This window comes from Homarus americanus, unplaced genomic scaffold (assembly GCF_018991925.1).
Source record: "Homarus americanus isolate GMGI-L3 unplaced genomic scaffold, GMGI_Hamer_2.0 scaffold43264, whole genome shotgun sequence".
NCBI lineage: Eukaryota > Metazoa > Arthropoda > Malacostraca > Decapoda > Nephropidae > Homarus > Homarus americanus.
Window position 1 is genome coordinate 148229 of NW_024728490.1, and position 15929 is coordinate 164157.

A 15929-nucleotide genomic window follows, 5' to 3' on the forward strand; every position below is an offset into this window, starting at 1 on the left:
CACTCAACCCACCACCTGGTGCTACTGGGAGGAGGGAGGGAGGGTACCACCTGCTGTTACTGAGAGGAGGTAGGGACGGTACCACCTGCTGTTACTGAGAGGAGGTAGGGACGGTACCACGTGCTGTTACTGAGAGGAGGTAGGGAGTTACTGAGAGGAGGTAGGGACGGTACCACCTGCTGTTAGGAGGTAGGGAGGGGAGAGGAGAGCCCTACCTGCGCTGTTGCCGAGAGGGAGGGAGGGAGGGAGGAGATAAGAGGGTGCCACCTGCTGTTACCGAGAGGGAGGTAGAAAGGGAGGGAGGAGGTACCACCTGTGCTGTTACCGAGGAGGAGGAGGGAGGGAGGGGAGATAAGGAGGTGCCACCTGCTGTTACCGAGGAGAGGGAGGGAGGAGGGAGGGAGGGTACACCTGCTGTTACCGAGGAGGAGGGAGGAGGATAAGAGGAGGGTGCCACCTGCTGTTACCAGGAAGGGAGGTGGGAGGGTACCACCTGCTGTTACCGAGGAGGGAGGAGGAGGAGAAGGGTGCCACCTGCTGTTGGGAGGTAGGGAGGAGGGAGAATTACCCGCCTGCTGTTGCAAAGGAGGTGAGGGACGGTGCCACCTGCTTGTTACTGAGAGGAGGGAGGAGGAAGGGAGGGTACCACCTGCTGTTACCGAGAGGAGGAGGGAGGGAGATAAGGAAGGTGCACCTGCTGTTGTTACTACAGGAGGAGGTAGGGTTGTTTTTCTTTTGTTGTTACTGAGGAGGAGGGAGGGAGGAAGGAGGTGCCACCTGCTGTTACCGAGGAGGGAGGAGGAGGAGATAAGGTACCACCTGCTGTTACCGAGAGGAGGGGTATAGGATGCCTGCAGCTAGGAGAGAGAGGGTTTAGACTGTGTGTGTGTGTGTATGTGTGTGTGTGTGTGTGTGTGTGTGTGTGTGTGTGTAGGTATAGGGTGTAGAATAGAAGGTGTGTTTTAGGTGTAGGAAGGTGTGTGTGGGTGTAGCGGTAGATAATCTTTACTAATGGCTGGACTAGTTGGGCTATTGGGGGTAACCTTGTTAGTTACAGGTAATTGTGTTTTGGTAGTGATGGTGTTAGTGGTAGTGATGGTGGTGGTAGTGATGGTAGTGGTAGTGATGGTAGTGGTGATGATGGTGGTAGTAGTTACTGGTAGTGATGGTGGTGGTCGTAGTTAGTGGTAGTGTCGGCGGTGGTCGTAGTAGTGGTACCAGTATCATACCAGTGTGTTAAATAGATACCCAAGATCGTGAAGGTTTTTGGGAGGTGTCCGTCACATGTTGGGGTAAGGCTTTGTGTTACAGTATCTGGGGATTTCTTAAACCTGCTCTCTCTCTCTCTCTCTCTCTCTCTCTCTCTCTCTCTCTCTCTCTCTCTCTCTCTCTCTCTCTCTCTCTCTCTCTCTCTCTCTCTCTCTCTCTCTCTCTCTCTCTCTCTCTCTCTCTCTCTCTCTCTCTCTCTCTCTCTCTCTCTCTCTCTCTCTCTCTCTCTCTCTCTCTCTCTCTCTCTCTCTCTCTCTCTCTCTCTCTCTCTCTCTCTCTCTCTCTCTCTCTCTCTCTCTCTCTCTCTCTCTCTCTCTCTCTCTCTCTCTCTCTCTCTCTCTCTCTCTCTCTCTCTCTCTCTCTCTCTCCTCTCTCTCTCTCTCTCTCTCTCTCTCTCTCTCTCTCTCTCTCTCTCTCTCTCTCTCTCTCTCTCTCTCCTCTCTCTCTCTCTCTCTCTCTCTCTCTCTCTCTCTCTCTCTCTCTCTCTCTCTCTCTCTCTCTCTCTCTCTCTCTCTCTCTCTCTCTCTCTCTCTCTCTCTCTCTCTCTCTCTCTCTCTCTCTCTCTCTCTCTCTCTCTCTCTCTCTCTCTCCAGATGGTCTAGCCCCCCCGCTGATGGTCTAGCCCCCTCGGATGGTCTAGCCCCCCAGCCAGTAATCATTGCCTAATACACTGTAATTTAAATTTTTCACCATTAAGTGATTGGAGTTTTTAAGCCGTGAAGCATAAGCCAGAATTTACAATTTAAATTACATGTGTGTTTATATATAGAACAAAAGAGATGGTGGTAGAGGGGGGAGGTGTGGTGTTGGTGGTGGTGGTGATAGTGATAGGGAGGGGGAAAGTGTGGTGTTGGTGGTGGTCGCGGCTGTAAGGGGGTAGTGGTGGTAGTGGTGATTGTGGGTTAAATGTGGTGAATGTGGTGGTAGTTGTAGGGAAGTGGTGATAGTAGTTTCAGCGAGAAGGTGTGGTTGTTGTGGGTTAGTTGTAGTGAGGTTGATGGTGGTTGTACGGGGTAGTTGTGTTGATGGTGGTGATGGTTGCTTGGAGTAATACTGGTGTTGGTGGTTGTGATGACATTTGTGGTAGTGTTAGTAGTCGTAGTAGTTGTTGTTGTAGTTTTTGTTGTGTTGTTAGTCATAATGGCAGTCGTGGTTGTAAAAGTTGTGAGTGGTGGTAGTAGAAATAATGGTAATTAAGTCTTGCCTTGGCATGTATTTAGCGGGTGTTGGTGATAGTGCAGTTGTGGTTGTTAGTTGTGGTAGCAGGTATTAGTTGTAATAATAGTAGTATAGTCAAACCTGTCGTGGCACTATTGGTGGTGATGGTGTCATTAGTGAGAGTGACGGTGTCGTGGCGGAGGCGAGTGTCGTGAGAGCAGCATTAATAGTGTAACAGAAAGTAACGTCACTCACTAAAACAAGCAGCAGTAACATCAAGGGCCTCGCTAACCTTTGTATCGGCATCAGTAAACAAGGCTGGAGTAGTATTGGTCGTTCCATCGTGGCTTATTGGTTATCGCACCCAACTGGCAGTCCAAGTGGTACCGGGTTCGAATTTAGGGAAGCAGTGTGTGACTGATACCCGGGTTGAACCGGAATTAGTTAATATACGAGCATCCGGGTTATTGTAGGAGCCCAGCTGGTTCACACATATATCCGGACAAGAAAAAACGAGAGAAGATACGGCTCGTAACTCACCCTGTGTGTGATGGATGACTCTCAGGGGGCAGCTCGTGGCCTGGGTCGTGAATACTAAGGAGTTAGTAAGCTACAATCAAGAAGCCCCGGGAAGGTGTCATACTCGGAGGTGTGAGCCGCAAGTCAACCAGCCTTGGCATACCGGGGCAGCCTGGCTGGCTTACGCAAGTTTATTTCCGGTGGCTGCTCGGTAATATTATGAATAACACAACTATTTTTGTAGCGTTGGGGATGTGTCTGTTATTGCTAGTTGTGTTGAAACAAGGAACTTGGGCGTGGAAGTTTGCTACAGTTCACGAGGGACACACCAGCCCGGGTCAACACTGTACCTCGTCAACACCGTCATGACCTTTTATAATATATAACACAACATGTTGTCATTGAACACTTGGCCAACTTTTTTTTAATTATAATGAACTGCGGTGAGTTAATGATTTACTGTTGCTTGTTTTTACCAAGTTGATGAACCTTGTAAATGAAATAAATGGATATAGTTTAAAAAACATTTGTTTCAGTATTTTTGTTGGCAACTAATTTGTTTCCGTAATTACACCTGTTTGTATAGTACCAATGGATGGCTCATTTCGTGTTCCATAATTTGGCCCGATGGTGCGAGTATTATAAAATAATTCCTAGGTGGATATCCGACATGATATTTTATGTGCGTTATATCTGTAAATTGTAGCAGTTACTAAAAGGTTGGGAAGCGACCCTGTCATCAGCGCGGGGACTAACTAGGCTGAGGCTCACTCACTAACTGTGACGTAAAAAGTTATGAAATAAATAATAAATAAATTTAATACTTACAGGAAAAAAGGTGCTTTTTAAAGATTAGTAGGGCCATTACCTAACACCTGACCATTGAGGACCTGGTCTCACCCTCCTTTGTATATATACACCTTGTTTTGTACTTCTCTTTAGTCTGTACTCACCCCTGAAGATGTGAATTACACGAAAGCGCTTGGGAACTTCGTGTTTTCTTTTTCCTTGTGGTTATCAGCATATACCTGGATCACGCGCAACTACAGTGATTTACTTGCATATATATATATATATATATATATATATATATATATATATATATATATATATATATATATATATATCCCTTCAGGGCCAGCAACACTTTCAGCGAGGGAAAGTATTGTAGTTTATTGTAAGTGGTCCGGGGTATTGGGCAGTGCCTGTTTTAAGAGAGCCGAGGATCTGGGTTCAGCTCTGGCTGCCGCCAGAATTCTCGAAAATTCTTGCGTTAAAATTCCCCCATAATTGGAGATTTAGGAATATATCTGTCTGGATCCCTGAAGAAACGACCCAAAGATCCTGTCCAAGTAGAGTTGAAGATGAAGTGTGGCGATAATTAAGCGTAAGTGTTCTCTCTTCCCAGTAAATTGGCGAGGGATTTACCTTACGAATGTTTGGGAATATTCCATAGGCAGTGGAGTGTGTGTGTAGTCGGCGTGGACACCTGCAGGCTGGCTGGCTGCTTTCTATGGTAACAGTGCCGGAAGTGATGGACCTCTTGGCCAGCTCACGAAGAACACGACGGGTCTAATGTGCAGGGTACCCAGTGACGACAATTGCCTGTAATAAATATATACAATACCTCAAAACATTAAAAAATATATAAATTGTTTACGAGAGAGAGGAAATGCGTTACAGTTAAAGAAAGAGTGTGAAGTACGGTAGTGAAGTAGGAGAGGAGAGAGGCTTATGGTGTTGAGGTATTGTATTGCATCTTGGTGACGAAAGAAAGCTTGTCCTAATAATACGATACCCCTCTCCCCCACCACCACCACCACCCACTCCTTAAATATACATATCTTCAATTTATATAACAGTTTCCCAGTGATTTATATGGCTTAATGTTAGAGAGTGTATATGGAGAAGAGACACAACCAGGATTAACAAGAGAGAGGTGTTCGAGGAGACTTGGAAAATCTAGACGAGTGAATCCGAAGCTTTGACCACGTGTTGATGAGACAGAGGAGTGTGTCCAGTGTGTTCTGTTCACTTAGTTATTCCAGACGTGTGGATACAGGGGGCAAAGAGAGAGAGAGAGAGAGAGATTGTGTGTTTGATAATTTTAGTAATCAAGGAAAATCATATAACTGCTAAATAAAGAAATTAAACAAAAAAGTGAATCAATACCATTTTAAGCTTTGTTTTTTTTTTTTTATGGAGGAAGAAAATGGAAGGTGGGTACATGACAGGAGGGGAAACTAGCATAAATATTGTACATCTCACATCAAGGGCAGAGACCACACACACAGTCAGTTTCGTGTTAGTTAGTGTTCCGTACATTCTCCAGTAACACGTCAGCTACATAATTATAACATTAACAAAGAAAATAAACAGTTAAACAAAAAACTAACACCAGAAATAAATGAATTAGAAAAAAAAAGATACATAGAACAAGAAGTGTATAACAAGTTACCACAGTCGAGAGGAATATCAAAATTAGCCAAAAGTTCTCGGCATTATCGCCTTAACGAGATGATATAAGTTTTAGACGCATTTTTAGACACGAAATTTATAAAAAAAAAAAAAATCCGGTCTCTTAGTAAATGAGAAAAGACAAGATTTTGCGATAGTGAAAAAAAAAAATTGCAAAGGCGGAATCGTATCCTCAGAGATTCGTATGATAATAATTTCCTACATCACATTGGCCAGAAGTCATGTTGTATCCTTATGTCGTAGATGAAGTGAATGTTTGAAGATCCTCGACACGTCTTCAGGTGAGGGAAAGACTATGATAAACGCCCCTCTAAGAATACCGCCGCCTCGCTTAAGATGGTGGTGTTAAATTTCTGCAACTCTCGAAGATGCTTTTAAAACCTATGGAGGTGTTGAAGGAGGGTGACGGGAGGAGGGGGGGTGAGGGGAAGGATGAGGAGGTTAGGGTGAGAGAGGAGCAGGTGAAGGAAGGAGATGGCGAAGGAAGGAGATTTGGATGAGTGAGGGAGGAGGAGGAGGAGGAGGAAGATGGGTGATGTTAAAAATAAAGAGTAAATGGCAGGGTGAGGGAGGAGAAATATGGCGTCAAGGTGAGAGGTAGGAGAGAAATATTAAAGAAAACAAAACACAGGAACATTGACTTTTCTTATATAGTGATTCAAAAACGAGGAAATAAAGAAATTCTAGTTTGTGTAGCGACGGGTCCTTCAGTGTCGTGTTGGTGAGGTGGGGCGGGGTGGGGTTGAGTGGAGGGGGAGGTAGTCAGTTGATCTTTAGCGCAGAGCATGAAATATTGCTGAGTATCTGAAGTCTTGTCTCAAATAATGACAGTAATACTTGATACGTTGTGTGTGTGTGTGTGTGTGTTTATGGATATTCGCACATTCTTAAGAACCTGGTGAGACGACCATACCCCGAGGGACGACCCACTAGGCCTCCAACACTCAAGAACGACCCAATAAGACGACCACGAGAACGCCTCTAGGTGGTGGCGCTGTGAGAGACGACACACTCCTCAAGTCGTGCTGACGAAGATAAGATATGCAGCAAGTACCGTAGTCGTTAAAGTTTGCCCGATGGTGAAACTTTAATATTTGTCCTGGTGCAGAGGAGGAGGAAGAGGGGGTCTAGGAGGAGGAGGAGGAGGAGAAGAAGGATGTGTGAGAAGAAGAGGCTCGAGAGGAGGGGGAGAGGTGTGAGAAGATAAGGGGGAGGGGGAAGAAAGGAAGGTAGTGAGGGCAGAGATGGAGTAGGAGAAAGAACAAAGCAATATAGTGAGTGGAAGAGGAGAGAAGAGAAGGAAGTAGGATGAGCAAAAAGAGGAAGAGAAAGAACAAGGAATATGGTGAATAGAAGAGAGAATTAGTTGAATTATCCCTTTACGTAATTAAAGGCTGAGTTAGAAGGTGTGACAGTGTAGGTTTGTTTACAAGAGCTTCCCGGACCCCAACAGTCAGTCACCTCGAGCTTTTAGACAGATGATTGGTCCCCGCTTCTGTTGTGTAATCGTATCGCTGCTGTTATTGGTTGAGAGTCATACATCATCGTCCAGTGGCGCGTTTGTGTGTGCGTTATTATCCGTCTTTCACTATGCGTTATTATTGTTATTACTTTTGTTATTATTATTGTTATTGTGACAAAATAGTTAAAATAACATGTTGAGCTAGACAGAACCAGAGCAGCTCACAGTGTTAGAGCAGTTGTTGATAATGTTGTATATATAAGTGTGCATAATTTCACACTTGAATTTACTTTAATAAACTTGTTGTGTCAAGTAATTAAGTTTGATAGTGACTTGGTGTTTACTTAAAGCAGTAGTCATTAAAGTTACAAGGACACAAGTTAATGATTATTCTTTAACAGTTGAAATATTCTCGACGTAATTAAATGAAACTGGGTTAATTTTCTCTCGTGTATTTTTTAAGTTGTGTTGTGGAAGGTGATTTTAATTATCTTGATAACCAACATCAGGGCATTACTTTTAACTTTTTTTTTATATAACTCAAAGAAATATTTGTCTTCTCATCTTCCATTAAGAAAAATAAATTATCAAGACGTGATAGTGAAGATGATAAACACTATTGAAGATAAGGTATATTTTTTATATCATAGTCACTAAAAAAAAAAGATATCTTTACAAAATTGTGTCGAGACAATATGACACAACAGACGAAGGATTTTGACAACCCTACCGAGACAATAGGAGTCACAGTGTTCATTCTGAAATTCATCGATCACCCCAAGTACAGATAGTTTTTTGAGTGACTACATTTTTATGAAGGTTTGATGGGTGGGAAAAATAATACAACAAATGATTTTCACCTGACTACTGTATTAATCTATTTATTTTAAGGTTTGTTTATAACTTTGCCATTTAGTGTATTTCAAGTTACTGAGAGAGAGAGAGAGAGAGAGAGAGAGAGAGAGAGAGAGAGAGAGAGAGAGAGACCAGCCACTGTTAGGTATTAATACAAAGGTCATATTCCAGGGCCCACCTCTACAACCTTCCTCCTGCAATATACTGTACCATATTGTAACATCTTCAGGAGAGTTATACTGGAACACCTTCAGGAGATTCATACTGGAACACCTTCAGAAGAGCCCCTGTGTCTTAATACAACTCTTGAAACTACATAATATAACATACCACAATAACTTCCCCCTATTATCCTAACTTAATCCTTTGACACAACTTAACCTACGATAACTTACCTAATTTAATCTCTTATCCTAATCCTTTGTCATAACTTAACCTACACCACGATATCGTACGTAACCGAAAATAACTTATACCAGGATAAATTAGGTATCTTAATATATCCTTTTTCTTAAATAACTTTTTTTAAACGTAACATAATCTGAAATTCTAAACCTTTGCACCCCCACAATTTTCCTGACTTACGACCGGTTATATTATCTAAATTCTCTACCGTAACTCTTTAATATATTCTTGTTAACGTAACCAGATTTAAGTGTTTTTTTCTTCAACTAATCCAACATTTACACACAAGCAAACCACTTTTATTTAACTTAATCCTCTGTATCTAACCTGAGCTCAACTCTTTCAAACTAATTTAACTTTCTTATTATAATTTAGAGTAATTTTTTTTACCCCATTATTATCTAACCTCACCTGGTAATTACAGTTGGCTGTTTATCATACCATTAGATGTAATATTTTAGTGAATTTAAGTAACTTAGAAACTACTTAATTGTAGGAGTCTGGGGTGACGTGTGAGGCAACAATGGGGTATTAGTGGTGCGGGTCGGCATTAACGTGAGATAAGGCAGCGGCTCTGTAATATCTGATCCTGGGCCATCAAGGCAGGATATCCGGGGAGGGGTAGTCGCTAGTGGAAGGTGGTCATTGTTGGTGGTGGTGGAGGGGTCGTCGCTGGAGGTGGGGGGGAGGGGGTGTCGTCAGTGGTGGTGGGCGGGGGCAGGAACTTCAACTCTCGTGTATAACAAGAATTTATGTGTCAGCCTCACTACCCAAATCTGTGTTGTCGTTAAGCGAATGTTGCTTCGTTACTGACTCTGAAATACTGTGTTGAGGGTGTACGATGGTTGGTTGCCCGCTGTACGACGCACAATAATGGTCGCCCCTCGTGCTAGACAGAGGATGTTCGGCCTTACCATTACCTTGGCGTAAATTTATTTAAGATGTAGAAGCAATCACCAACACAATAGCCACATCCTATGTTGACGAGCAATATGATCTAGTGTCAAGGACTAATCCAAAGAGACCGGACTAGTTACCAACTGCACTGGCTAACTAACTATTTCTCCGGAACATGATCCACAAATAGAGTAACATCCAGGTCCCTATTTAAGGCTGGGTAGACAAGTCAAGCGGCAGTGGTGGAGGTTGTTATGATGTATTACTACGCGTCAACAACTAAGGCTTTAAGCGCTTGATCTAGACAACATCTGCCAGGTTAATAAACACAGTCGTATGTTAAAATATAAACCTATAAACCATTTTAAAGCTTCGTCCTCTGGTGTTCGTACAAGTTAGAGGGACTTTGTGATTTATTCGTAACCGGTGCCAAAATTATTACCAGGGTGACTGAGTTGGGTTAGGTTTAGTAAAACAGTTTGTATAATAGTTTTTATCGTTATTTATTTATTTAAATTTCTCTTGTAACTTTAAAACTACGGCCACACACAGTACACAAGTCTGTCAAGCTTGTTATAAATCAGTACAACCTAACCTAACTTAACCTAACCTAACCTAACCTAACTTAACCTAACCTAACCTAACCTAACCTAACCTAACCTAACCTAACTTAACCTTAGTAAATAAATGCAGTCGTCACCCTCCAATACTTCTGCTGGGGTGTGTTAACTCATTTAGGGGAACACAAAGAAAATTACGTAAAAATTGTTGTTGGTTTTACGTCGCTGGCAGATGTAGACTGGATGTTTTTTTTAGCTTCGTTCAGTCAGTTCAAGTGTGTGTTTTGTAATGACGGATGGATTTATTTACTTGTGAGGGATTTATTTATTTATTTTAACTGGGGTCACTGGTTGGGGTAAGGCAGCCTTTAATCGTCTTGGTGTTGGCTCGTATCACTGCTTTTGTTTTGGTTGATACATCGTGGTGTTTGTAGGGTCTCTGTTAGGTGTTGATATATCCCAACCACGTCAAGCATTGTGTAGGTGTTGGCATTGAAGTCCAACCACGGCAAGCATTGTGTAGGTGTTGGCATTGAAGTCCAACTACGGCAAGCGTTGTGTAGGTGTTGGCATTGAAGTCCAACCACGGCAAGCATTGTGTAGGTGTTGGCATTGAAGTCCAACCACAGCAAGCATTGTGTAGGTGTTGGCATTGAAGACCAACCACGGCAAGCATTGTGTAGGTGTTGGCATTGAAGTCCAACCACGACAAGCATTGTGTAGGTGTTGGCATTGAAGACCAACCACGACAAGCATTGTGTAGGTGTTGGCATTGAAGACCAACCACGACAAGCATTGCGTAGATGTTAATATTAAAACCCAACCACGTTATTGTATAGGTACTGTGGAATATGGACCCTGTATAGTTGACGTGCCGTGTTATTAGTTATCCCATATTTCTGGGGGGCGAGTGAGTGACATGTACACAATACTCCACCCAGTTGACCTTTGGGCGTCATTCATAATGCAGAATGGGGACTCACGATCCAGCGTTGTGTTCCCGTGTTTGTAGGTATTTTGGAACTCCTGTCAGGGGCAAAGACGATAGCCAATTTTTTATGTCCCGCTCTGTAGAATATAGGGGGTGGGGGTGGGGTATTTTGTGTTATTCTGTCTGTCAGTTCCTCAAATATATTCGTTGCTGTTCGGTAATATGAGGAAGATCTGCCGGACTAGATATATTTTGTAAGGAGTTTCACGTCATTAATGTGTAAAAAAATCTGGTTTTGTAATCATCGATTTCCATCTCTATGTATGAGTCGTGACCTTTGTTCCACTCTTATATTCTGGTGTGGTGGTCGACGTATCTCCTATAGTGGCTGTCTGGTGTGGTCATGGTCTTGGATGTATTTTGATTTGTAATTGTTGATGAATAAGTGTATGTATTAACCTTAGTTAGTTAAAGCTCAGTAGAAAAATATATTTGACGAACACACACACACACACACACACACACACACACACACACACACACACACACACACACACACACCAACCAGAGTGAAGTAGTGTGTTGAGGTTGTATCGTGTTTCCCAGATGAGTTAAATGTTGATATTGTTGAGTGTAAATGAGGAATGAGTTGCACGTCTGAGTCATTAATGTGGAGAATTATTATATAATAAATACCACATACTGGGAGATTAAATACTTGGCATTTACTGCAAGATTATATCCCACTCTGAGGTTTGTGAAGCGGAAGAGTAAGTTTAGGTACTTGGTGGCCAGGAGCTGTTAAGTGATGCCAAATATTTTATCAGAATTCTCACCGTCTCATATTTGTCTTCAGTGAACAATTAAAATTTTTAGTAAATATTATTATGAAAAAAAATATTTCCCCGAGTATTAAATAAAAGGAGTCGTTGATTGTCTGCTGTTACACGTGTTGCGAGTAGAGTGTTGCTAGAGTGCCAGTGATGTCACCCATGGTCGTGTGCCAGCCAGGATTACAGTATTCTTACACTCGCCCATGCTGCTGCCGCCCACCCCCTACACCACACACCCACCCCCTACACCACACACCCACCACACCACCACACACCCCCACACCACACACCACACACCACACCACACACCCACACACTGCCACACACCCACCCCCACACCACACACACCACACACCCACCACACCACCACACACCACACACCACCCCCCACACCACACACCCACCCCTACACCACACACCCACACACCCCCCACACCACACACACCCCCACACCCACACACCCACACCCCCACACCACACACACACCCACCCCCACACCACACACCCACCCCCACACCACACACCCACCCCCCACACCACACACACACCCCCACACCACACACACCACCCCACACCACACACCCCACCCCACACACCCACGCACACCCACCCCCACACCACACACCCACCCCCACACCACACCCCACCCCCACACCACACACCCACCCCTACACCACACACCCACCCCCTACACCACATTACACCACACACCCCCCCACACCACACACACACCCCCCTACACTACACACACCCCCACACACACACCCACCCCCTACACCACACACCAACATAAGAACATAAGAACATAAGCATGGAGGAAACTGCAGCTGGCCTATTGGCCCATACTGGGCAGTCCCGTTTACACCCAGCCCCTATTGCTCATATAAGCATCCAATCTATGTTTGAAGCTATTCAGCGTATTCGAGTTAATGATACTCCCTAGTCCATGCCGCAACACAAGGGACAGTCCTTTTTTACCGAGCGAAAAATGAAGACTTCAAGAACGAGAGAATGTCTGCTATGACCAACACCCTCACCCAACCACACATGAGTCAACCTTCCCTCTCCTTTCACCAGCTGACGGCTGGTGGGCAGCTGCTCTTGATATATCCTGTCATTTCTGTAGATGGGTCTCCTCCAGTCTGACGCAGGGAGGAAGTCGATGCAGTGAGAAGGAGGTCCTCGAGGGGGGGGGGGGCAGAGATGAAGAGGTAGAATGTTGTTTGTTTACATGATGGGCTTTGAGATAACATCAATGACATGCCGTGAGGGTCTAGAGGTGTCTCGCCCACGTTCGATATTGCGGGGAGTGCGTCTGGAGGTGTCCTGCCGTCTGGGATGTTTGGCGAAGGGAAAGGTGGGATGGAATGGAGGTACATACTGCTGGAATAGGTGCGTTAATGGGAGGAGGATGGGTGAGTTATATCAAGCTTGTTATAAAATGATCGCCAAAAGATGGAAAGAAAAAGAAGGAACATTGAGTAGTGTAGTGCAGGGGAGTCGTGATAACATGAGGGTGTCATGTATACGACGAAATGAAGAGGATGAATGAGTGAGGAAAGGGAACGAGAGGTAACTGATGGCTTGAAGGGCACCGTCGGAAGGAAGGGTGAAGGTGGAGGGAGGAAAACCGAACTATCAAGAAGTACCTGGCCTACCCAACGGGTCTGGGACACACCTGTTGGCCTCATAATTCATCAGCAAAACCTGGTACTAGTGTTCAAGGAACCTCCAGCCTCGGCCTGACCATCTGGAGTGGTGAGGTCAGTAGGTGCGTGACCCACTTGTAAATGGTCTATTACGGATATTTCTTCATGAACAACAGAACTAGATGATAACGGGTCCGTTTATTAAGTTAGGGACGAAGGCTACTGACGTCCGTTGTACCCTGATGTGTAGGGGAATTGTGATTATTTTTCTCATGCTTGGAAATTTTTAATACAACGTGATGAATGTACAGTCAAGGTCAAAAGTTCGTGTGAAGCAGTGAAACTGTTACAGGAATGAGTCTCCGAACTAACGAGTACATACCCTGACTGTCGTCTGGTGCGGGTGTGCTGTTTTACCTCGTTTGGGGTAGATGCTACTTCACAAGAACTTTTGACCATGATAGTAGCGCCCTTCAAGAAACAGGTATACCTTGAAGCGTAAAGGTTAGATGACTCATCTTGGATATATATATATATATATATATATATATATATATATATATATATATATATATATATATATATATATATATATATATATATATATATATATATATGTGTGTGTGTGTGTGTGTCGATACAATCTACATAAAATCTAGTCCGTGCGTTGTTAGTTTTCCGTGTGATTTATGGAGGACGGTGAGACATGGGGAGGGAATCAGTGAGGAAAGTGTATTAGAGACATACATCACTGCTCAGTCCAGCACCCAGCCTCCACAACAGAGTTTCTCTTCAGTAACGTTACTGTAGTTGAGCTGTGTGACTGACTTGTGCTAAAACTTCTAAAGTGATTGAACATTACTCTTCGTAGCTCTCATGGTAACCCACAGTTTGTTATATTTTCTTTTGTATCTGTTTATATGAATATATAGTTGACAGGACAGGACTATCACCTCCAAGACAGTTTGTGGTATGTGTGTGTGTCCGTGCGCGAGAGTGAGAGTGGGTATGGGTGTTTCTCCTGGTCTTTCCTAACGCTGACTTTATGTATTGTAAACACAACATCTGCTGAATCAAGTTTCTTACAATAGTTTATGTTATTACGTTTCCAAACCAACTCAGACACCACCAAGGTTATGGGGCAGGATGACGGCCCATAAATAATGAGAATTTCTAGTTAAAACTGACACTCTGAACATGGTTATTGATATATATTCCTTGTGCATGATTTTACTGCCAAGATATTATGTCTAACGTTTTAACATGATAGATATGATATGAACTACACAAGAAAGAATCGTCGAGGGTTTTTTTATAAGGAAATATTGGAACATTGGCGAGTTTAGTGAGTGAGTGGAAGCTGTGATCGCGTAGGCTGCCATCACTAACTTTTCTTTGTACCAAGTAATAGTTTGTGATCTTAGTATATATGATTATGTTGATGTGAAGGTCTCTGGTTATGGTCAAGATGTAGTTTGTCAAGAATTATCGTTTTTATACAGCGTGACATAGGCAGAGTCAAATACATACATACATACATACACACATACTGTACAATGTACATGCATACATACATACATACATACATACATACATACATACATTGTTCATATACTTGTCGTAGATACATAGGGAAGGATACTGATTACGATGGTAAGTCGATACAACTGATGTGGCAACTATAAAAATGTTTGCTACCTTAGAGAGAGAGAGAGGTGTCGTCTCGGGCGGAGTTTGGTGGAGTGTAGCATCCGGAGTAGCAGCTGTGATCATTGTAGTTGTGAGCAGCCTCTGAGCAGCTGGAAGCATTGCTGTTGTGAGTCGCCCCAAGGCAGTTGAGAGCATACGTACCTGATGGTACTGTCTGTCTGAACTCAGATTAACATTGTCAATCTGTATATGTATCCATCATTCCAAGTGTGTGTGTGTGTGTGTGTGTGTGTGTGTGTGTGTGTGTGTGTGTAATTTTCAGTTTTATATATACAGTATATCCACACAGAGTTACTTGTTGGTAATATAATAAAGATATATAAAACATTACCCAGGGACAGTTGCCTCCAGGGGGGTCAATTAGTGTGGTCCAACCCTCGCTAGAGACCCCACCAAAATTAATGAATTTTTGGGCTCATCTGAAAACGTTTTTGTTATATTCATTTATTAATACCATCGAGGGAGAGAGAAAAAAAAACATATTTTGAACATTTATATAATATTTTGGATTTTTTTTTGTGTGTGTTGATGTTATTAAAGTTATAATTGGGATTGTGGGATTTTGTTTGTGTTTTGCCCTTCAATGTGTGTAGTGTTGTGTTTGTGTTCGTCTGTACATCCGTGTCAAGACTCTAATTCGCAAGGTTGTCCAGAAACTGTTTATTGTTCCACTTTGAATTAATTTTTTTTGTGACGTATTTAAAAGAAAATATGATGTGATTTTGGTCTTATGCAACAGACTACTTTCTTCCTAACCTAACCTCCACCACTCTACCCTTCCCCCCCCCTACCACCACTCTACCCTTCCCCCCTACCACCACTCTACCCTTCCCTCCCCCACCCCACTCTACCCTCCCCTACCACCCCCCTCTACCACCCTTCCCCTCCCCTACCCTCTACCCTTCCCTCCCTCCCTCCCCACCCCCCTCCCTACCACCACTAACAGTGGTTGACGGTGACCATAATGGGGCCACGTGGCAGTACCATAAATAGTACGGTGATAATGGTGCCATCACAAATAAAAACAATAGATTTAATTTGAGCGCCAAATCATCAGTTTTCGAGACCGTAAACGTACCTGTATTTCACGGACGAGGCGTGATCACGGACAGTTTGGTGGGCACGGAAAAAAAGTGACAAATTGGTTATAAACTGAAAAGGGAGAGGGTGAACTTTTATGTATAATCTAATACACAAATTTAC